Consider the following 23,576-nt stretch of genomic DNA (forward strand, 5'->3'; position numbering starts at 1 on the left):
CTAGGGCTGCATCTAACTTCTTTAGTCTCCGGTATTTAAATACCGAACGATCGGACTCGAGCATGCGGGAGTTGCGCTTATCTCTAGTAATAATACCCAAAACATGCATTCACGCTGTTCAATTAAAGACAGAATAATTCTAATATTATGTAAATAATTAACAGTAGCTAAAATATTGGCGAATACTATGTGCATACCACTAAATGAAAAGAAGCTTTTAACACTATTAATAATTAAGGGTGCAATAAAATTAGCATTTTTATCGTGCAATAAAACAAGCGCAGTTATTAAGCAATTACACTAGCATTAATATTCCACAATAAAATGAATACTTCATGATCAAATTACCATTTCTACAGTATAACATTGGTATAAATATGTAGTACAATGGACAATTAATACTGAACGATAAAGTTTTAATGCCGTATAATAAAAATGTAATAGAATACTTTCAATACTGATCAATACAATTACCATTAATAATGAAAAAAAATTGCAAAAAAATTGCATTTATTACCAAAATAATACAAAGCTGCATTAATACCAAACTAAAAACTACTGTGCAATTAGTATATGAACATTATATTATTTTTAAACTATCCATTCCTGAGCTTACTGCCCGGATAACCTCTTTAAAGGGGTTATCCAGCGCTACAAAAACATGGCCACTTTCTTCCAGAGACAGCACCACTCTTGTCTCCAGCTTGGGCGAGGTTTTGCTGCTCAGTTCCATTGAAGTTAATGGAGCTTAATTGCAAACCGCACCAGAACTGGAGACAGGAGTCGTGCTGTCTCTGAAAGAAAGTAACCATGTTTTTGTAGCGCTGGATAACCCCTTTAATATTGTTAAATTGTACCTGTCCTTAGAAAAAACTTTTGACATGTCCTGGAGACATTAACAAGAAAGTCTTGGGAGTCTTGAGAGTCAGCCAATCACTAGCTCAGTGACTGAGCGGAGAGTGACAGCCCACTTAGCCAATCATTGACTGACTGAGAAGGGACAGCAATGCGGCCAGTAATTGGCTGAGCAGGCTGTAAGAGTGACAGCTTGCTCAACCAATCACTGGCCAAGGTGCTGTCCCTCAGTCAATGATGGAGGCAGCTAAAGACACTGAAGAAGACACCAGGGGAGCAATGGCAGGTAAGTATAAATTAGTAAAATTACAGTCGCGAAATTTGCAAATTTTGCAGTAAAAATTTACGAACATTGCAAACTGAATTTTTAAAAGATTCGCTTATCCCTAATAATAAGTAAAATGTAAAATCTTTTTCAAAAGGGTCCAAAGGCTCTGAGAGAGACCAGGAGAAACCTATAATGGGTCTGACGGGTCTTGTCTACTGTGTTTCGGGTGTAGAATACTGCAGCTCTATTCATTTGAATAGGCACAATATAATACTACAAGGGAAATCATGGGTTGTAAAGACCTAAGCATAGTGATAACTTGTGACAACCTGTCTTTAACCTAGCCATACACGTTAGATATGGGTTGGTTTAACCTGCAAGATCAGCTCACCATCTACTACCTGTTGTAGCCTCCCAAATCTTCTGTGATGCCAGATGTTGGAGGCATAAATATTGGGCAATTGGATTTACCCTCTCCCTTTAAGCTTTGGGAGATATGCTGACACCATAAGAATCTAGCAGCAGCTTTCTCCCCATGGAGAAAACATGCAATCTCAGCTGGGGTGACGGGGTGTTCCAGTTTTTGGTCAATGTTTTTTGGTCAATTCATGATCAAAATCATGGGGAGTGCAAGTAAAGTCTAACCAGGGTAGTAGATAGAGTTCGCTAAACTTGCAGATAGGGAAGTTATAATACACCCTCCCAGGCTATAGAAAGCAGGGGGCTTCTTGGCTCTCCCAGCATGGACACGCGCTTAGGTGTGTCTCTATGTGTATGCATTATTATAAGCATTTAGGAGGACATTTATCAAGGGCTTTGGGCGCGTTTTTAGCTGAATAAGACTGGGTTCACATTGCTTTTTTTTGTTTTTGGTCAGTTTTTCCAGTGACGTCCATTATAAAAAGGATAAAAAGGATTTTTTTTTTTTTAACATACACAAAAATTTGATAGACCACATTTTTTGTGCACACTAAGGGCCAGTACACACTAAGCAATCATGTAAATTTTTGAGTGGAGAGGCGCGGAGATTGGAGGCACACAAGCCCTCTCATTCAAACACGGGGATATTCTGCATGGAATTTCGGTGCCCACTCCGTAGTGTGGATGGGCCCTAAAAAAAAAAAAGATCCATTTTGTTTAATTTTTTGGACCGTTTTTTAATAATAATAGAAGTCAACGGAAAAACTAGTCAAAACTGATGCATAAAAACGGATTAAAAAAATGCAGTGTGAACCCAGCCTTATTGGATTTTTCACCTATTTTTGGTCTAAGTTCTATTTATGAACCAATATTTGATGAACGAAGTTTTCACATGCAATTTTTTTTTTTAAAAATCTGCCAGGTTTGAGTATTCACTCAAAAATTCACGTAATCCGGGATTTGCTCCCAATTTATCATTTGCGTTTTTTTAATAAGTTGCACAAAGTGGTGAATGCCTACGTCTGGTCAGCACCAGGTGAATTTGTTTGCGCAATTTTTTTTTTGCGAATATTTCGCAAATTTTCTATAAAAAAATAATTGAAACGTTAAGTCTTATGTGGCTGGATAAAAGATAGACAAATACTCTACAGAAAAATCGCACGTTTTAGACTCAGTAGTAAAGCCCCCCCCCCCCCCCCCTTAATGTTGAGTGATTGCTGTGAACGCGTTGGCTTCTCTATGTCCAGTTTTTATTTCAAGCTTAGAATATTGTAGTTACAGCTTAGTGGCTTGAACTTACTAAGATTTTGTCACATATGGATTTTCTCTCTAGCATCTAACTTTCCGTGGCTGGATTCTGTTGACCTGAAGCTATGCAGACAGTAGTTCTGAGTCACTGTGTTTGCAGTTACGCGCTCGATGGAGCATTGGGCTACGCAGGTGCTGGTTAACTGAGACTGCTACAGTGATGTGCAGCTGCCTGCGGACCGGCAGCACAAGTGCCAGGGAGCACGGGCGGCTGCACATGTGCTATCTAGCCCTGTCACTTGTTGGTCTACTATGACTCCCTTAAAAAAAGAGAAGGATTTAAAGTGTCACTGTCCTTTAAATTTTTGAAGAAATCAGTACAGGCGATTTTAAGAAACTTTGTAATTGGGTTTATTAGGCGACAAAAAAAGCATTTTTATCATGAAAAAGCAGTTTGAAGCTCTCCCCCGTCTTCATAATTTTCTATGGAGAGGGGAGGAGGGAGATGAGACACCAAAACAGGAAAAAAAAGAGTTAATTTACAGCTACATCACCGGGCTATTTCCTCTGCATTTCCTTTCACACAGCTCCCACTGTGTAATCCTTTGTTCTCTGCTCTCTGCTGGCGACTAATCTCCCTCCTCCCCCCTAACCTCTCCATAGAACAGCCAGGACCCGACTGATGTAAAAGAGTTGAGATTACAATGTTTCTTAAAATCGCCTGTACTATTGATAAAAAAATAAAAAAATACGACAGTGACAATGTAAGGTTTGCATACAGTTAAATGCTGCAATGTGTTTGACAGGGCTGGGAGCCATTGGCCCGGTCCTGCCAGGCCTCTCTCTCCCCTAGTGTTGTGTTGAAGCCTTAGTGTTTCCTAACTATAAGAACGGCCACTCACACGTAAAGGAGGCCTCATTCTTCCAGAATATAGAAATTAAAAAGAGCCACATCCCATGGAACCCCTTTTAAAGGAGACCTCACTGGGCAGGAAAATGACTGGTATTACTGATCTTATTATAACAGCTTAGACTAGTAATAGTGGAGTTGTGCCAGACCTGCATATCGGCCATTAGTAGACTTAGTAATGTATACTGGTTCCCTGTAGACTGAGCTGTCACTCCGCTATGTGGTCCCGCTACTCCAACCACAAGATGGCTAAGGAGTCAATCCATATCTATGAGACGTACGTCCCCTAATAAAGAGCTCTGAACAGACAGCAAGATCCATGGTGTGCGCCTCTGCCAGTATGGTCGGGGCACGCGGGGTGAGGAGGTGGGTCACGGGATGTGACAGGCGGATAATTGCCAGAAGCAAAGCGGAGAATCAGTAACCGTGGGCTCCCGGGTTAGGGTCCTGTCACTGATCTCAACTCATGATAAATTGACTTCCGTTCACACCAGTTTTTCAATACCCATTGGCCGCTCTAACAGAAAAACCGATCATGATGAATCTTGCGGATAAAAAGGATTGTGCTGGAATTGATGGAGTATAATGCACATTGGATACATAGACATGGTCTGTTCATGTGATTACATTTACCAAACGTTCCCAACATCTTCTTACCTGGGAATATGGAGCATACTACACTGTAATGGGAAACGCAACCTGATATATTTCCCTGACATACACCATAGTGTTGTACTGTACTGGGCTCACAAATAGAGATGCGAGAACCTGCCAAAAGTTTGGGTTCACTTGAACCCCAACAATTGGCAGCTCGAGGACTGTCTGGAAAACATGGATGAAGCCATAGCCCATGTCGGTATCCATGTTTTCCAGGCCTTCCTAGGACTGCATTCTTCAGCCTCCGGTAATCACATGCTGCACGCTTGGGCTCGGGCAAACCAAGGTTAGCTCACCTCTACATCTCTGACTTGTGGTTCTTGAGTACCTGGTTGCGTACCGGACTCTGGACTATCCTCCCTGACTGGCCCTACACTTAGCAGCACCTAGGGGGCACTACGTCCAGGTAGGCAGGGACAGTGTACTGGGTTCAGTTAGGGGACACTGCTTCCATTTGAGCACAGTTACCTATAAAACTACTAAACTAATACCTGCTCAGACCACCTAAACTCAATCCATAGACAAGAGTGTCACTGGTTCTGGGGGAAAAGCAGACCATTTTTTCCCCCTTTAAGGCCATGTTCACACTGGGTAAGAATAGCGGGCATTGTCTGACACAACCGTGTCAAACGACGACTGATGTCTTACATTTTCACCCGGCCAACAACGGCCATTGTTGCAAGCTGCTAACAACTGCCCTTGTTTTACTAACAAATACAGCGTGTGAACTTGGCCTAAAAATAAAAATGTTACTGTATGTCTTATAGTGAATAGAGATGAGCGCAACTTGAAAATTCTCGAGTCCCATTGGAATACCGTTGGATGCCGTCTTAGGGAGTCCTGGAAAACATGGATATAACCTATGGCCTATGACTGTATATAGTTTTCCCAGACTCCTTAAGACGGCATCCAACTTCTTCATCCACTGGTATTCAAATGGGACTCGAGAATTTTCAAGTTGCGCTTATCTCTATTCACTATAAGACATACAGTAACTTCAGCCACTGGTATTCAAAAGCTCGAGTTTCGGTCATACATTTCGGTCATTACGTAGGCATTCCATTGAATGTTCTTATTCCGGGAAAACATTTGATCCTCGAACACATAAGAAGTTTGCGTACGTCTTGATTATTTCGCCTTAAATTATTCTCGCGGATAATCGTCATCCAACGGTTCATTTCCGATAGCGAAAGACAAGTTCTCTTTAGATTCCCAACATCTCAAAAAGCCGACGTCCTCGGAATCGTCCCATAAGGGTTAATGCCTCCTCCGTTCCTTCACTCCTAATAGCATCTGCTCCTCGTACTAGATGATAAAGTGTACGGCTGTCTGGGAATGATTTAATGGGTGGCTCGCCGTGCTTTGCTGAGCTGTGCAGGCAGATCGCTGTATTTTTCCGGCAGCTCGATTAAATCATGGAGAGGGGAGAACAGATCCATCTCTAACAAGCTGGATACAAAAACCATAATTACATTGTGCGATTTGTTTTTTTCGCAACCCTACTTAAACGGAACACTTGTTGAAGCGTTGAAATTTGTGTGCGGAAAGATTTGGTCATTAGTGTCTCCAGGTGCCCGCTCATCAACTACCGCTTCCTAAATGGCTTTTATGCCGCTATCGCTTGTTTCCAAATTTGTTTTTAATCTGCGTGATGTCAATAGTGTTTAGAATCCTCCGGTACATAGACAACTGTGTGGTAATGTGGCACCAAAGGAAGCCGGTTATTTGGATCAAAATGCACTCAGCGTGCTCATATTACATAACGCTAACCCGTTTCATCCAAGACTCACATGGCTGCCAGTGAGAAACCCTCACGCTTCCGAATCGGACTCTTGACGATATATGTGGACACTCTAAACAGAGATTGCAACATCACAGAAGGTGTATTTTTAGGAGTCTATCAAAATAGCCTGCCCACATGACTTTATATTAGGCCGGGTTCACGCAGTGTATGCATTGGGATGCGGGTGCATTCCAGTGTGCCCACAGCCCAATTACCCAGAGCCGACAATATAAGGTCCAGCCAGAGCCACACTTTAAATTGTCTGAACTTTCAGTGTTGTGTGGCCGCTATTCAATGAATAGTGGTGGCACAAAACTGACATGTCAGTATTTGTTATGGCCGCTTAGAATCCCAATCGGAGTGTATACTATGGGGGAGAATTTATCAAACATGGTGTAAAGTGAAACTGGCTCAGTTGCCCCTAGCAACCAATCAGATTCCACCTTTCATTCCTCACAGATTTTTTTGAAAAATTAAAGGTGGAATCTGATTGGTTGCTAGGGGCAACTGAGCCAGTTTCACTTTACACCATGTTGGATAAATTTCCTCCTATGTGTGTACACTCCAGCCAGGATTCACTTCATTGTAATGTAAATGTTCAATTAATTATGGCTGGTGTTACAATTTCCAACAACGGCCGTGATTAATTGACAGTTTATAAATGTTATCATTTGTCTTTGTTTGAGCCGTAGTTGATAAAAAAAAAAGTTTTGGGGCAATGATACCCAATAAGCAATAAGCTGATCGTAGGGAAAGGGGTAGGGGTCATTGTTTTGGTTTCCCAGCGATCAGCTGTGATCTTCAGGAAACATGGCAGCAAGTGTTTAATTTTCCTGCAGCACCCCCTCAGGAGAGAGAAGGAATTACACAAGCTTTAATGTAACCAGCAAATTAGGTCTGCTAAGTGCTTGGATATGTCAAACCTCTAAAACAGGGATGGGGAACCTTCGGCCCTCCTGCTGTTGCAAAACTACAATTCCAATCATGCCTGGAAAGCCTAAGCTTTAGCTGTCCTGGGCATGATGGGAATTGTAGTTTTGCAACAGCTGGAGGGCCGAAGGTTCCCCATCATAGAGGCTTTTGTGTAGCTAAAGCTTTGGCTGTCCAGGCATGATGGGAATTGTAGTTTTGCAACAGCTGGAGGGCCGAACGTTCCCCATGCCTGGTATAGCCATTCTCCACTCTGGCTTATAGATGACAGCCTAAAACTCTTCTCTGGTAACTGGACCTTACTAATATATGCTTCTGTTGTTTGTAAACCGGTGAGCCTATTTGTCACTGCTGGATTGACTGAAATTGAATACATTCAGAGAGTTATGGTCCTTTTACACGGAACGATTATCGTTCGTTTTTGCACGATAACGATCACATTCGAGCTATAATCGTACGTGTAAGCGCAGCGAACGATCAAGCGACGAGCGAGAAATCGTTCATTTTGATTTTGAATCGTTTCATTTGATCTTTCAACATGTTCTCAAATCGTCATTGATCGTTCGCAAAAAATTCGCAGATCGTTCCGTGTAAACAGTCTTTTAACGATTCCACCTATGTGTGAGATAGGCTTAAGCGATGTTACGTAAAACTACAGCCGTAGTTCTCGCCGCAGACCTACGGCCATAGTTTTGCGGGGTGGGACATAGCTTTATTTTTAATGGGATCCCGGCCGGAGCGTACACACACGTCTGCGCTCCGGCCGGGATCCCGTGCGGCGCCGGAAAAAACTGACATGTCAGTTTTTTGCGGCCGGAATTCAGTGAATTCCAGCCGCAGAAAGATCTGTCAGTTCACACAGTGAAGCAAGCGGCTCCGGCCACTCGCTTCACTGTGGGCTATGGGAAGCTCTGATGCAGGCGCATGCTGATGCGCCCGCAACAGAGCCCCGCGTCCGGAAAGATCACCCGGCCAGTACTTAAGTACTGGCCGGGATGATCCGGGCTAAGACCGGCCGGGGTCACGGAACGGTCGGTTGTTCATGTAGTGTGAACATAGCCTTAACCCTGATTGTTATAAAAAAAAACATTGTTCATTTAAAATTGTTAATCGTGTGATCGGGCAAATTATTGCTCTGTGTAAAACCACCATTAGTCTATCCTGACCTTAAAAAGATCACTAGAGATGAGAGCAACTGGAGCATGCCTGATTTCGATTGTTCGGTATTTGGTTACCTGAGGTTGCAAAAGTTGGATGCTGCCCTAGGGAGTCCCGGAAAACCTGGATACAGTCATAGGCCATAGGCTATAACCATGTAGCCCTAGGGCAGCCAGGAAAGCATGGATACAGCCTATGGCCCTATGGCTGAATCCATCTTTTCCAGCCACTGGGAGTCAAATACCAAGCGTCGAGGTTCGGACGAACCCAAACTTTCGTCATTAGCCACTTCATAACCATAGTATCACAAGCTATATCCATATCCTATGTGTCCCTCGTGCTACGTTGAAGGTAGAATGGGGAAAAAGAACTATTTTCCCTATCGTTGTTTTCATTGTGCCAATTCGTAAAAGTCCACGCAGCTTTGAGAATCGTTGGCACCTGTTGTTTGAGAAATTGGTTTCCAAAGGTCACGTCTGAACAGCGCCTACTCTAATATTCCCCGTAAAGCCCAACGTCGCGTTTTCCAGCAATCGTGAATGCTGCCAAAATCCGAGAACCGAGTGATTTTTATTTTTGTTTTTCCAAAGAAAGAGTTAATATGGAGAGAGCGTCTCTTCCCATAACACCAAACATCTCCCATCTGCCGGAGCCTCGTTTGTACCTTTAATTAAAACAAAAGCAGCCTTTGCTGAAGGTAATTACATTTTGGCAGCAGTTCCCTGGCTGTGGTGTTTGAAGAGCGCACTTCTTTGAATTGCAATCTGTCTGGGCTAGCGGACCTGTGCCAGGTAGAGGAGTAGGTGGGCAAAAAAAATAATACAAAAATTCTCTTTGGGGCCCACTGTAAACTGATGCAGCTCTCGTAATAGATTGCATCCCTTCCTTCTAACCTTTCCTAACCCAGGATTGCATTATACAGGAGATCGCTTATGTTCTTCTTGTGTTTTAGAACTGTTTGTTGTAGGAAAAGTTATGCAAGTTTATTTCCCTTTAGAGAAGGTCCCGGGGTTAGCTTAGTAATTGGCTTTCCGAAATACCACCGGTTCCTAATGCCAGAATCATTTGTGGCTGGCTGATAAGGTCATTATTTGATTTATACGGCCACGCCGAGATTATATAATTGGGAAGCAATTAAAAAGAATAAAAATAGACTATTTACAGTTTTTGGGATTTAATATATAAAATGTTTTTTTTGTTTTTTTTTTTTGGTTTTTAAAATCGTAAAAAATCATAAAGCTATAGCTGGCTCTGAAAGAATGAGTATTACATGAATCCTAGAGATGGGCACTACTGGAGCATGTATGAGTGTGATGGTTCGGCATTTGATTACCGGTGGCTGAGGAAGTCGGATGAAGCCCTTATGTCTGACCTAGCTGATTTAGTAAATGCATTAGTCATAAAATAACAGCGTTAGCAGTGACGAATTAAATGCACCCTGGGCCCCGGGCTGTCCACCCAACCTGCCCCCCTCAGGGCACAGGCACTCTGATGCAGCAGGACCCTAGAGCGATGAGCTTGCTTCTCTGAGTGTGCTCTCCCCCTATGGTAGATGTAATCCTCCCGTCAGTATATGGCCCCCCAGTATATTCCCTCCATCATTATATGGACCCCATCAGTATATGGCTGCCAGTGTAATTCCACCCATCAGTATATGGACCACCCAGTGTATTCCACCCATCAGTATCTGGACCACCAGAGTCTTACCCCCTTCAGTATTTGCCCCCCAGTGTTGTCCACCGATCAGTATATGGCCACCAGTGTAGTTCCCCCATTAGTATATGGCCCCCAGTGTAATTCAACCCATCAGTATATGGCCCCTAGAGTTGTTCCCCTATCAGTATATGGCCCCAAGTATAATTCCACCCATCAGTATAAGGCCCCCAGGCTAGTCCCCCCATCAGTATATGGCCCCCAGTGTAATTCCACTCATCAGTATATGGACCCCCAGTGTCTTCCCCCCTTCAGTATTTGGCCCCCAGTGTAATTCCACCCATCAGTATATGACCCCCAGTGTATTCCCTCCATCATGATTTGGACCCCCAGTATAATTCCACCCAAGGACCCCCAGTGTAATTCCACCCATCAGTATATTGTTCCCAGGGTAGTCCCCCCATCAGTATATGGACCTCCAGTGTAATCCCACCCATCAGTATATGGACCACCCAGTGTATTCCCTCCATCATTATATGGACCCCATCAGTATATGGCCGCCAGTGTAATTTCCCCCATCAGTATATGGCCGCCAGTGTAATTCCACCCATCAGTATATGGACCACCCAGTGTATTCCCTCCATCATTATATGGACCCCATCAGTATATGGCCACCAGTGTAATTTCCCCCACCAGTATATGGCCGCCAGTGTAATTCCACCCATCAGTATATGGACCCCCAGAGTCTTACCCCCTTCAGTATTTGGCCCCCAGTGTTGTCCACCCATCAGTATATGGCCGCCAGTGTAGTTCCCCCATTAGTATATGGCCCCCAGTGTAATTCAACCCATCAGTATATGCCCCCCAGGGTTGTTCCCCTATCAGTATATGGCCCCAAGTATAATTCCACCCATCAGTATATGGCCCCCAGTGTAATTCCACTCATCAGTATATGGACCCCCAGTGTCTTCCCCCCTTCAGTATTTGGCCCCCAGTGTAATTCCACCCATCAGTATATGACCCCCAGTGTATTCCCTCCATCATGATTTGGACCCCCAGTATAATTCCACCCAAGGACCCCCAGTGTAATTCCACCCATCAGTATATTGTTCCCAGGGTAGTCCCCCCATCAGTATATGGACCTCCAGTGTAATCCCACCCATCAGTATATGGACCCCCCGGTGTGTTCCCTTCATCATGATATGGACCCCCAGTATAATTCCACCCAAGGACCCCCAGTGTAATTCCTTCCATCAGTATATGGACCCCCAGTGTCTTCCCTCCATCATTTTATGGACCCCCCAGTGCTATTTCACCCATCAGTATATGGCCCCCAGTGTAGTCCCCCTAAAACCCCCTAGCTAAAAACCCGCCCGTTGCTTCTCCCCTGTTCCAAAGGAGTGTGTTGGAGGTGAGATTTATTTTTTTCATCCTGATGTGGACAGCTGTGGGCCCCACAGGAGCCTCAGGCTCCGGCCCTGTGTGGCTGCCCAAACTGCCTGCATTATAATCTGCCCCTGGGCGTTAGTCTGGTATTCTTACTAGAAATGTATGACTGAATACCCAACTGGGTGTTACCGGTTGGGGGGGGGTGGGTCCCTACACTGTCTGAAAGTATCCAATCAGTGCTGACAGTGCCAGACAGTGTAGGGACCCCCCCCCCCCCAACCAGTAACACCCAGTTGGCTGTTTCTAGTTAGAAAAACAGAGGAACGGCACATCGCAGAGCTATAAGAAAAAGGATCCAGAATTGTTATTTCATGGCAAAAACTGGTATTTAGTAAAAAAGGTCAGGAGTGGTGACAGGTAGAGAAGAGAACTTAAGTCAAATAAACGATCGCAAACAAGATTGTTTATCATTAACCTCGAATCGTTAACCTGATCATTGTTCACGATAGTCGTTAGTTACGATTGTTATTACGATTGATGAAGAAACGATTTGGAATTACACTGAACGATTAGCAACGATTTTAGGGTCAGATGTAAATCAACAAACAACGACGCGCGAATGATTTTTCTAACGCTGCCTGAAATTACACAGGACGATTATTGTGTAAATTCGAACAATTTTCCGCATGATAATCGTTCCGTGTAATAGAGCCCATAGGCTGCCTAGAAAACATGGATACAGTCATAGGCCATAGGCTATATTCATGCTTTCACAAACTCCCTAGGGCCGCATCCAACTTCTTCAGCCACCAGTAATCGGGAGCATGCTGGAGTTGCGCTCATCTCTAGTGACAGGTTCTCTTTAACGTTGAAGGTTCATGTGACGTCTCCAGCATATATTATGTTGCGCTAAAATCTATTGTGATTGTTGTTTTTACCTAAAAGAGGGTTATAGGACTTGTGCCCGTGTAGCACCATCATATCCTGTAGGGCCATTGTTCCTGTACATTTAATTTTACCATACAGAATAATGTGCTCAACCATGTTTTTGTGTATGAAAAAAAAAACAAAACAAAAAAACAACAAGGCATTCTACAGTATAACATGCAGCATATATACAGCATACGTGTTTGCACACCTTGGTGTTTCATAGCACTGATGCAATGCAGGACAGCACGACTGCAATGACATGATGCAGTAACACAATGAGAATGCAGGTGTGAACGCGACCTAACGTACCGCCAGGGTTTGATTTCTCATCATTGGTAAAATCCTCAACATAATAAAATGCTTTAAATCAGAATACGTCTATGTAAGTTGGAGAACATTGATCTTACAAGCCGATTAGTGTGAAATCTTGGAGGCAACAGGGTTCTAAGGAGCCAGGAACGATGTTTACTCATTGCCATCAATACAATTAACCCGAGGCACTTGTAGGTATAAGGGTAAGCTGACACTTAAGAGTTGTCCTGATTTATCTTGGCATGTCTTGTTTCAGTGATTTCTTTCATTATTTTACTGTGTACCCATTAGAGATGAGCGTGCTCGAGTCCCATCACTTGGCATTTGATTACTGGTGGCTGAAGAAGTTGGATGCAGCCCTTGGAAGCCTACGGCCTATAGTTGTATCCATGTTTTCCAGGACTCCCTAGGGCTGCATCCAACTTCTTCGGCCACCGGTAATCACATGCTGATCGAGGCTGGAACTGGGAGTCACAACTCCCTGTATTAAGCTCTGAAACAGTTTCAGTCTTTACACTACTGTACTGACACAGCTGCACGCGAAGATTTAAATAAAATGACTTATGTTAAAGATATTTTTAAAGAATTTTTGATGAAATTTTTCGTAATTTTCTATCCATATTATAAAATAATCCTGAGATCTTGCAGTTCTTATTCTCACCACTGGGGCTAAAACTAAGCTGAGACTTCCTGTTCTGTGAGTGGCGATAAGAGGAGGCTGCTATAAAGTGATCTGTACAGCATTGCAGCATCAGGCGACACCAGTAGATAGAGGAGTCAATAGCAGCTCCCTGTGGAATGACCTATTTACAGGTCACAGAGCGAGCTCAGTGTTTCACATTCATCTCAAGGGGACAGAGTCTGTCTATTGTCTTCTATGTCCATGAGTCTTGCTGTAAAGCATGTCACTAAATGCCGTTAAGAACAGCTCAGTAAGAAAATAGAAACTGATTATAATAAAAGTTTTAGTATCCAATTCTAATCAGTAAAAGCAAATTTAGAGCTCCTGGCATCATCCTGAATGATGATGACAGAAGTTCCGAGGTCGATTCCATAGCACATCGTCTGTAAATGCTGACTGTGCAGGAACGTGCGAATGACCCCTCCTCAGGATGTCTGTGCAGAGTCCGCTAATCCTGTTATGGCTTCTAGCCTGGCACTTTTTTCCCTTGGAATTGGAGCTATTTTTTATGCATGAATATTTATTGATATGCTGATCTTTCTTCCAGAGAGGTAGAGATATTCCTTAGAGGTCCAGATCTAAAAAGGAGCGAGGAATCTATAGGAAAAGCTTAGCATCTGCTTATACAAAAAAAAAAGGCTTGTGTCACAAGTCTATGGAAAATGTTAACGAGGAATTCCCCTCGCACCTTAGAAACATCTGCTGTATGATCCATGAAGCCGTGAATATGACCTCTCGTTTCTTGTTCCAGCTCTGTCTTCCTCCCATTCCTATACCTACAGAGCAAATATTATGGGAATGTGAACGAGAACATGAGGATGGGGTGAACTCTATTGTGTGTGTGTGTGTGTGTGTGGGGGGGTGTCTGACCTCCGTACCCCCCCCCCACCGATCTCCATATTGTCCCGCAGATCCTTTGTTAATAGAGCCACGGGTATGGCTAGTGACCCGCCGCTCTATTCATTCCTATGGAGACACCTGAAAGAGCCAATTTCTGTACTCGCCTCTCTCCGGCGCCTCCATAGATTGATGGATGGAGCCGCGGGTCTTATGCCATACCTGCAGCTCTATTGAAAACGAAGAAGCCATGGGCTGATATGAAGATCGGCGGGGGGTACGGAGATCGGACCTCCTGCGATCTCTTACTTACAAGTTATTTCAGTTGGAATACCCCTTTAATTCTTTTTTACACAACAAGTTGTCAGAACAGCCATAGATCAGGTGATTCAATGAGACTCTAATTACTCTTATTAAAATGAAAATATGGGGTGAATATAGGTCCAAATTATGTACCCATAGGCATCTTCATCCTTCCACTGAAAGAGACTATAGATTGTATTTAATGTGTTTGTGTCATTTCCGGTGACTTTTCAGGATGGGCTATCCTGTGAATGTATATGAGAAGCAGGACTATATCAGTCCAGTCTATCACTAGTATATGCCATTAACCCCCAAGTATATGCCATATATATCTTTTGCCTAATAAAACCTATTGCAGGCTTTCTTATATTCGCTTGTACTATTGATTTCTGCAAAGTTTTTTGAAATGACAGATACACTTTAATACGATCAATTGTTTTATATATAAATTGCATTGTTTTAGGTGATAAATATATGTATGTATATATATGCAGAGTCACTAGCCATGTCTAGTTTATATGGTGTAGGTTCAGGTATGGTAGCTGCTATATCTGAGTCATATTGATGTTCATTGTTTCTTTCATTTAGAATAATAACATTTTCAGGAGACAAAAAAAAGAGACCTAAAATAAGCAGAATAAGATGGATAGATAGACTAAATTGCTGGCTGAAATCCCATCTGCAGACAGACACAAAGCCTCATCTCCTCGCTTCAGCACCGCAACAGTCTCTACTGCCTGGAGGCATCTAATGCATATATCGATACCATTTAAAAATGGCCGTCCTAGGGAGATTGTAGCTGAGAATAGATCTCACTGTGAGATTTCTGGAAATAAAAGTGGCATGTTTTATTCCATCAGTCTGTATTGCAGCAATCCTGCCAACTGGCGAGACGTTCCATATCTGGGAACGAGCGCTGGCCATGTCCCAGACAAATAAACTACTAGCTACACAAGTCGCCTATGCAAATCAGTCTCATTATGTAAATGAAGCATGCGGGGTGCCTAATAGAGTCCTGTGACAGGGATATTCCCCGCTGTGACCGAACTGTGTTTGTGTCTGCCAAGGACACGTACAAAGTGGATCATGGTGACACAACCCAACGCAATTGTACCTCCCGACATGTAACACTTTCATTGCCGACATGACCGCCGTTAGCATTCATAAAAAGTGTTTGTGTAAACCAAAGGGACGTTGTTTTCTAGAACAGTTATCACCTCCTTTGGCAACTTTCCGTAGTTTGATGTTCTGAGGGATGTGCATCCATATGGACACAGTGGGGCTGATTTACTGACAGCAAATTGTCAGGTTTTTGGCCTTTTTTTTGTCCATTTTTAGTTGACCGACACATTTACTAAAGGCGTGCAACACAATTTTTCCCAAAACCCGGCCGTGTGGTGGTTGCGTCATAGGTGTGTCCTTTAAAACCCTGCCTCAACCCACAGATTTACTAAACAAACCGTCATTTTTTTCATGGGTTTTCTATTGTAAAAAACAGCCACTTCTAGTGTGGCGGGACGGTCGGGCTTTAGTTTTGTCCTGTGAAAACCTTCCAGATTTACATAGGGCGTACAACACATTAACGAATGAAAAACCAGACACAAGCGACAGCATAACCGCTTGAAATTGACAGATTGTTAGTAAATGAGGCCCATTATCTTAAAGGGTTTATCCAGTATTTAAACGTTTTTTTTTATATATTGCTGCCCTGATGGTGAACATAATAAACGTGTTACGCTTACCTCTCCATGATTCCCTGTTGCCTGGATGCAGCCTCTCCTGAGTCTCCCGCTTACTGCAGCTCCGCTACTTCCAAGATGGACTTGTCTTTTGAGTTATAGCCTGCTCAGCCAATCACTAGCAGTAGCGTTGTCCAGTGTCAGCCAGTGATTGGCTGAGCGGGCTGTCACTACAGAGACAAGCTCATCTTAGAAGTAGCAGAGCTGCAGTCAGCAGGTGACACCAAGCATGTTTATTATATTTATCAAAACAGCACACTCATACAGCACAGCAGGGACAGCGTAAGGTGTGGAAGCAGGCAATGGGATAACAGCAGGCTGTGTGCAGCTCTACATCTGGGATAACGGTGATGATGGCAGATTCCTACCGCGGTTCCTGCCCATTACTGCTGTCCGTGACTCCTCCCCTGATTCCAGCCATGATTCCTGCTGTGGTTCTGTCTGCCTTCCTGCCTACACGTCTGCTACTGCACCTCGCCCGCCGCCACTAGCAAGCCAAGCCAGGAGTACTGACCTAGGGGTTGCCTGCAGCATCAAGTCTAACCCACATTGCGGCGGGCTCTGGTGAAAACCAGCAGCCCCTTAGAGTACTATTACACGGAACGATAAGAGGCTGAATCGGCCCTATCCGGCCAAATATCGTTCTGTGTAACAAACACGATGATCAGCTGGTGACAACGATCACTGGCTGATCGTTGATATAGGTTTGGACCTATCATTTTCGAGCACCGACCGCGCATCGCTAAGTGTAATAGCGGTGGGTGGCTGCCAGCTGACGATATGCAAAGTGCATACATTACCTATCCATGGTCCAGGGTTCCTTCTGTGCTCTACTTCTCACCGGGTCCTGCACGCTCCAGCTTCAGAGCGGCCTGTCTTAGCTGACAGGCCGCTCAGCCAATCACAGGCCGGGACCGCCGCGCCAGTGATTGGCTAAACGGCCTGTCAGCTAAGACAGGCCGCTATGAAGCTGGAGCACGCAGGACCCGTGGAGAAGCAGACCGCAAGAGGAGCTATGCAGCTTGTATAGAGTTTAAGCAAGGGCTGCAAGGACATCGGTAAGGATGTCCATGCAGCCCTTGTTAAACAATTATCCTGCCCAGTAAACAAGCGCCGATCTAGCAGATCGCTGCTCGTTTACAGTAATTATCGGGCCATTTAATACTACCCTTAGACTCTGCTTCCTGGTGCAACTTCCATGACTCCTGCCGTTACAGATTTCAATGTCTGATCCTTTTGTTTTTTTGGAGATAAGCCACTGCCATAGTTGTCTGGCAGCAGCTTTCTCTTCTCTCTTCAAAGCTGAGCATGCACATGTATTGAAGAAATCAGGAGACAGAACCTTTGGCTGGATGAGAATTGGAATGGGTCAACGTTGAGTAAAACTTTGCAGAATCTCCTTGTAATTTGCTTCTTTAAAACAAAGTCTAAAAATGCAAAGAAGTGTTCAGTTACCAGGGAAAGTGCATTACAGACCGTACCGAGCTGTGCACTCAGCTAATTAAAAGAAAACATGGCCCTAAGGGTGTCCGTACACGATGCGCGTGAGCCGCGGGAACCGCTCATCCGCAACACACGCCCCCCTAATGAGAAGACAATTCTCCAAGTCTCGTCTGAAACAATAGAAGGAATATAAAACTCCTTTATGATGGATTATCCGTTACTGTTTGACACCTTTTATACCTGAGCTTTGAAGTCTTCCTAGATGCGTTCTGGGCAATTTCACAATCTAAGGCAGCTTTAATAGAAACAGATGCGAAGAAATGCCATTTGCATTGCTCCTGTGTTCCTAAATGTTTCTCTATCATAATTGCCACCTTTACTCCATTCGAGATAAGGTTTATTCAATTAATTTTCCATGCGAATTACCTTGAGTTTAATTAAGTTAAAAAAAAATAAACAAAAACTTTTATATATTAATAAATTAAAAACTGATTACTTTCCCTGAAAGCACAAACAACCAGTAGGCAAACTATATCTACAAGGTGAATTCGCCGGCACAAATAGCAGTAGAGATGAGCATGCTGGAGTCTGATCGTTCGGCATTTGATTACTGGTGGCTAAAAAAGTTGGATGCAGCCCTACGGAGTCTGGGAAAACATTGATATAGCCTTTGGCGCCTATGTTTTTCCACACTCCTTGGGGCTGCATCTAACTTCTTCTTCCACCAGTAATCAAGTGCCGAATGAACACACTCGAGCATGCTTGAGTCCCACTCATCTCTACTGGCTAAGAGCTATCCTTCGTCAGGATCATTCCACATGACTTATTTTCCACCATATGTCCTTTTTAATTAAAGAAGAATTCCATTTTGGCCAAAGAGAGATCTGATCCCAAGTTTGTTTAAGGGAACTAACACACTGGGCAGATCTGCAGCGAGTTTCTCGCTGGGAATTCGCAGCGAGACTCGCTGCGGATCCGTGCCCTGTACCCCCTATGGGCAGACAAACTCGCAGCAGGATGCACATCCCGCTGAGAGTTTGTCCGCAGCCCGCCCCGTTAACCCCCTCATACGAAATTTGATCCCCGCTCCGGCTTGCTTTGGGGGTTCCCGGCAGGTCCCGCTTAGCCAATCAGTGCGCTGCCCCGCCGCAGCGCCCTAATTGGCTGAACGGGATGTGAAGACATCTGGAGCCCCGAAGCAAGCCGGAGCGGGGACCAGGTGATGTATAGGCTCCGGCGGCCGGGAGTTAACGGGGCGGGCTGCGGACAAACTCGCAGTGGGATGTGTATCCTGCTGTGAGTTTGATTGCCCATAGGGGGTACAGGGCACCGATCCGCAGCGAGTCTCGTTTTTTTTTTTTTTTTTAATTGCCCCTGGTACCCAGAATCCTGCTACACACTGACGAGGGGCAAATAACCCGAAAAAGCTGTCTGTGGATGGATACCTGGCCTTGGTACCCTTGTCATGTCTCAATACTCGCCACCGAGTTAGACTCTGATGCAAAAGGGGCCACTGTGGTATTTCCCTATTTATGTTCCAATATTCGCAACTGAGTGGGACTTAAGGGGCTACGCATCAGAGTGGTTTGGTGAACTCCCCACTGGGAGGCACCCCTTGGCAATAGGCTTTGCTTCTCTTGAGAGAGGAATATCTTGCTATTCCCGTGTTTTGAACTCGTAACTGAGGCTCCATGGACCTTTTTTTTTGCATATTTAAATTTATAGGGACAGTCAGGCCCGCTTCTGCCATGAGGCGGAATGAGTATTCCGCCTCAGGCGGCAGATTTTGCGGTCCTGCAGGGGGCGGCATGCCCGACTGATAATCTGGCGGACCGAGCAAATGCCCACTGGGCCGTCCAGATTATCAGTTGTAGGGCGGCAGCAGACTGCCGCTATATCCTATGGGCTGCCCGGACAATCCCCCCTGCACCTCCCCATGTCCCCCCCCCCCCGGACTCACCCGCTCACTGCCAACGCATGGAATAGCGGCTGCAGTGAAAGGGGAACGAGGAACAGTCGGCGACGAGGAGCTCCTCCAGTCCGCCCGTGAAATAGGGCCTTAAGGGTCCTATTACACGGGACTATTTTCGTGTGAAAAATCGTTATATCGTTTGAATTTAAACAATAATCGTTCCGTGTAATTGCAGGCAACGATTGAAAAATCGCATTTGTTCACTAATCGTTCAGTGTAATTGCTCATTGTTCATTGTTTTGCTGGGATCAGATGGAGTAAATGATCATAGTAACGATCGCAATAACAATTGTAACTAATGACCATCGTACTGTGTAATATGATGAACGATTTCAGGTTAACGATAAACAATCTTGTTTGCAATTGTTTATTGCTAGTCGTTAATCGTTAAAAATCGCTCTGTGTAATAGGACCCTTAAGGCCCTATTCCATGGGCCGACAGTGAGGAGCAAACGAGCGATGTCAGCGCATGTTTGCTCCTCGTTCCCCGCTCACTGCTGCTATTCCACGTGGCAGCAGCGAGCAGGTGAGTCCGGGGAGGGCCGGGGGGAGCTGTGGGGGGCTGCTCCTATTCCACGGAGCGACGGCAGCAGATCGCTGCTATATAAGTCGTTTGTCTTTTAACATGTTGAAAGACAAACGACTTCAACGATCAGCCGACATGAACGATGTCAGCTGATCATTGCCTCCTATTCCAAAGGACAATTATCGGCCGTAACGACTGATATCGGCCAAATACGGCCGATAATCATTCCATTGAATAGGGCCTTTAGTTTATTGGGGACATAGACTTGTCAGCTTATGAAAAAGATGTATGCTGTGGCCTATAGAGCATGCACACTACATTCGTGCCTCCTATTGCCTTATGTACAGGATTTTTTCATTGGTGTTTTAATTTGCAATGTTGAAGGGAATCACAGTGACTAGAGATGAGCGACACAACAGTAAGTTCGGATTCTCAAAAACACTCAACATTTTACTCCCGGTGATTGGAGAAGATGGATGCAGATCCTGGAAAACATGGATACAGCTTATGGCCCTAGGGCTGCATCCATCTTCTCCAGTCACCGGAAATGAAATGCACATTGTTGAGCGTTTGGTGAACCCCAACTTACTGTAGTTTTGTTCATGTCTCTTTTTCTGTGATTTTTGCAGTGCGCAATGTCACTTCTTGTTCAATATAACAAATAAAAACAAAAAATACATCTAGGTCCTATTTATACATTGCATTTTTTGTTAGTCGTGGTGGTCATTTATTTGATATAACACATGTATGTTTTCATTGGCCGTTGGGGTGAACTTGGTAAGAGAGAGAGGAGACTTTCCCGGGGGGGGGGGGGGGGGGCTGGGACCTCTACAAAACAAAACCGAAGACGATTGCTTTTTGTGCTGAAAGCTGAAGTGATAAAAAGTCTAGTCTAAGGGCCCTATTCCACTGGACGATTATCGTTCAGATTATCGTTAAATCGTTCGAATCTAAACGATAATCGTTCGGTTGAAATGCAGTTAACGATTAACGACCGAACGAGAAATCGTTGATCGCTTTAAAAGACCTGGACCTATTTTTATCGTTGCTCGTTCGCAAATCGTTCGCGTTGAATAAGACATCGTTCGGTCGTTCGCAATAGATACGAATGCAATAGCGAATAAATAGCGAAGAAAAAACGATCGCAATTACGATCATAAGTAACGATTATCGTTCAATGGAAATGAGTGAACGTTTTCAGGTCTTTCGCAATAGTGGTCGTTTGAGATCGTTAATCGTTAATGATATGCAAACGATAATCGTTTGGTGGAATAGGGCCCTTAAGCACAAAAAAAGTGCATACAATAGAAATACTGCGCATGGTTATCACACCTAAGGGTTCTGGAAAGCAGTCAAACTTTTATTTTTAGCTGGAGGGACACCTAAGTGCCTAGTAGAACCTATGCCAAAGTCTTGTGACTGCTGGATCCATTTTAGTTCTTGAAGTGTAAAAACATTCAAAATTCAGGAGGTGCCATCGCTCAAGACTGTGATAGAGGAGCCCCCATCATACAAGACTGTGATAGAGGAGCCCCCGTCATAGAAGGCTGCAATAGAGGAGCCCCATTATAGAAGGCTACGATAAAGGAGCCTCCATTATACAAGTCTACAAAAGAGGTCCCCCCATCATAGAAGGCTGCAAGAGAGGAGCCCCCATTATAAAAGGCTACGATAGAGGAGCCCCCATTATACAAGGCTGAGATAGAGGAGCCCCCATTATACAAGGCTGCAATAGAGGAGCCACCATCATAGAAGGCTGCAATAAAGAAGCCCCCATCATAAAAGGCTGCAATAGAGGAGCCCCTATCATACAAGGCTATGATAGAGGAGTTTCGATTATACAATGCTATGATAGAGGAGCCCCCATCATACAAGGCTGTGACTGAGGAGTTTCCATCACACAAGGCTACGATAGAGGAGCTTCGATCATACAATGCTATGATAGAGGAGGAGCCCCCATCATGCAAGGCTGCAATAGAGGAGCCCCCATCATAGAAGTCTACGATAGAGAAGCCACCATCAAGCAAGGCTGCTTTTAACTATGTCCTGGTTTTGACTAATTCATGTCACGTGACTAGATGTAATATCATCTATTGTTATTTTTACTCCATTGTGCAGAGTCACAGAGCATGGGAGAATATAGGGAATCCCTCATGTCCATCATCATCAATCGGGACACCATTGTGGCCAGCTATCCCGCTGGCTCTACCCCCTGTGCCGATAATAATATATATATATATATATATATATATATATATATATATATATATATAGTGATAGATGTTATGTTAGTATCTATGGAGTGTAGACAGAATTTTCCAAGCATCTGGAAATTACCCCGGGGTCATAGAATTGTCATTAATGAGTAACCAAACCCAAATGTAACGCTCCCTGACACCGCCGTCAGCGGATCTGACGCTTGTTGTTCATGCCAGTCAGTGGATTTCTCCTCACAAACAGCCTGATTTATGACCTAGAATGAATCATGAGGTAACTCGGACAAGCGTTTATACACTGTTCCATCACATGCTTATTCTGAAGCTTGTTCTGGTAAAACCTTACGGTCTTGTCAGGCATGTTTGTTCCATACAATATAAGTACAATTTTGGCTACATTTCTGAAATCTGAATAATCCTAGGCAAGAGATAGGGAACCTGCCCGGTCCAGCTGTTACAAAACTACAATACCCACCTGAAGAGCCGAAGGGCAGCAGGCAGTGGCGTAGCTACCATAAAGGCAGGCCACGCAACTGCTATGGGGCCAGACAGAAAGGAGACCCGTAGACCCCTGCACCGGCCAAGCGTGGTCTGCCTCCATGGTAGTGGCTCACAACACGTCGTATGGCGTAGCACTGTAGGTCAAGCCACAAGAGCACCTCCAGCCACAAGAGCTGCCCCCATACACATTCTCCCCTTGCCCGGGACAGCGTTCCTTTGTTCTCCCAGCCCCCTAGTGCACGAGTGACACACCAGGCCAGGTAAGTATGTTGAGGGGTGGGGGGCCTGTACAATTTTTTTTGCTATGGGGCCCCATGAATTCTAGTTACGTCCCTGGCAGCAGGTTCCCCATCGCTGCCCTAGGCAGAAGCAACTTCTGACGGTAGATTATACCGTATGTTCTCTCTTACCTCTGTGCGCTAACAAATGCAAGGACAAAATCTGATGTGAAGATCCGGCAGATCGCTTATGACACCTGTAGAGAGAAGGAAAAATTTTACTTAGAATAAAGATAGAAGAGCCAGGAAACCATGCGGCATTACATTACAATGCATTTATATTACTAAATCAACTGTATGAATGTTTGTATTTCTGTATATTCGAGCCATTGTGTCTTCTACTATGATAGTGGCGGGGCCTAAATAGATGAGACGCTCAATCTCTGGTAGGTCAAGGAGATGTATTTCATGCAACTCTTCTTGGATAGTGAGTCTTTGTGTAACAAGCTCGGAGGAGGAGGAGAGCTTTTATTTGGTGTAAGTAGGGCTGCGTCTATAGGCGTCCTTTACCACCAGCTAAAGGCCAAAAGGGGGTCCTTATATCCTCCATTTATTTGGTTTACATC

At 44.4% G+C, this 23,576-nt stretch overlaps 1 protein-coding gene across 2 annotated transcripts in view; it reads right to left on the bottom strand.

The window, feature by feature from the left end:
* The window catches only part of RALY (RALY heterogeneous nuclear ribonucleoprotein), a 64,977-nt gene extending 41,782 nt beyond the window's left edge, over nt 1–23,195 (bottom strand). The window contains exon 1 of one of the 2 annotated variants that reach the window (XM_069952137.1): nt 23,143–23,195. The gene's annotated coding sequence lies outside the window, so the exon portion shown is untranslated. Of the gene's footprint in view, nt 1–857; nt 949–23,142 lie in introns of those variants that run through there. The other variant, XM_069952138.1, reaches the window with a different exon arrangement.
* Nucleotides 23,196–23,576: the final 381 nt, after the last annotated feature.

This window comes from Dendropsophus ebraccatus, chromosome 14 (assembly GCF_027789765.1).
Source record: "Dendropsophus ebraccatus isolate aDenEbr1 chromosome 14, aDenEbr1.pat, whole genome shotgun sequence".
Classification (NCBI taxonomy): Eukaryota; Metazoa; Chordata; class Amphibia; order Anura; family Hylidae; genus Dendropsophus; species Dendropsophus ebraccatus.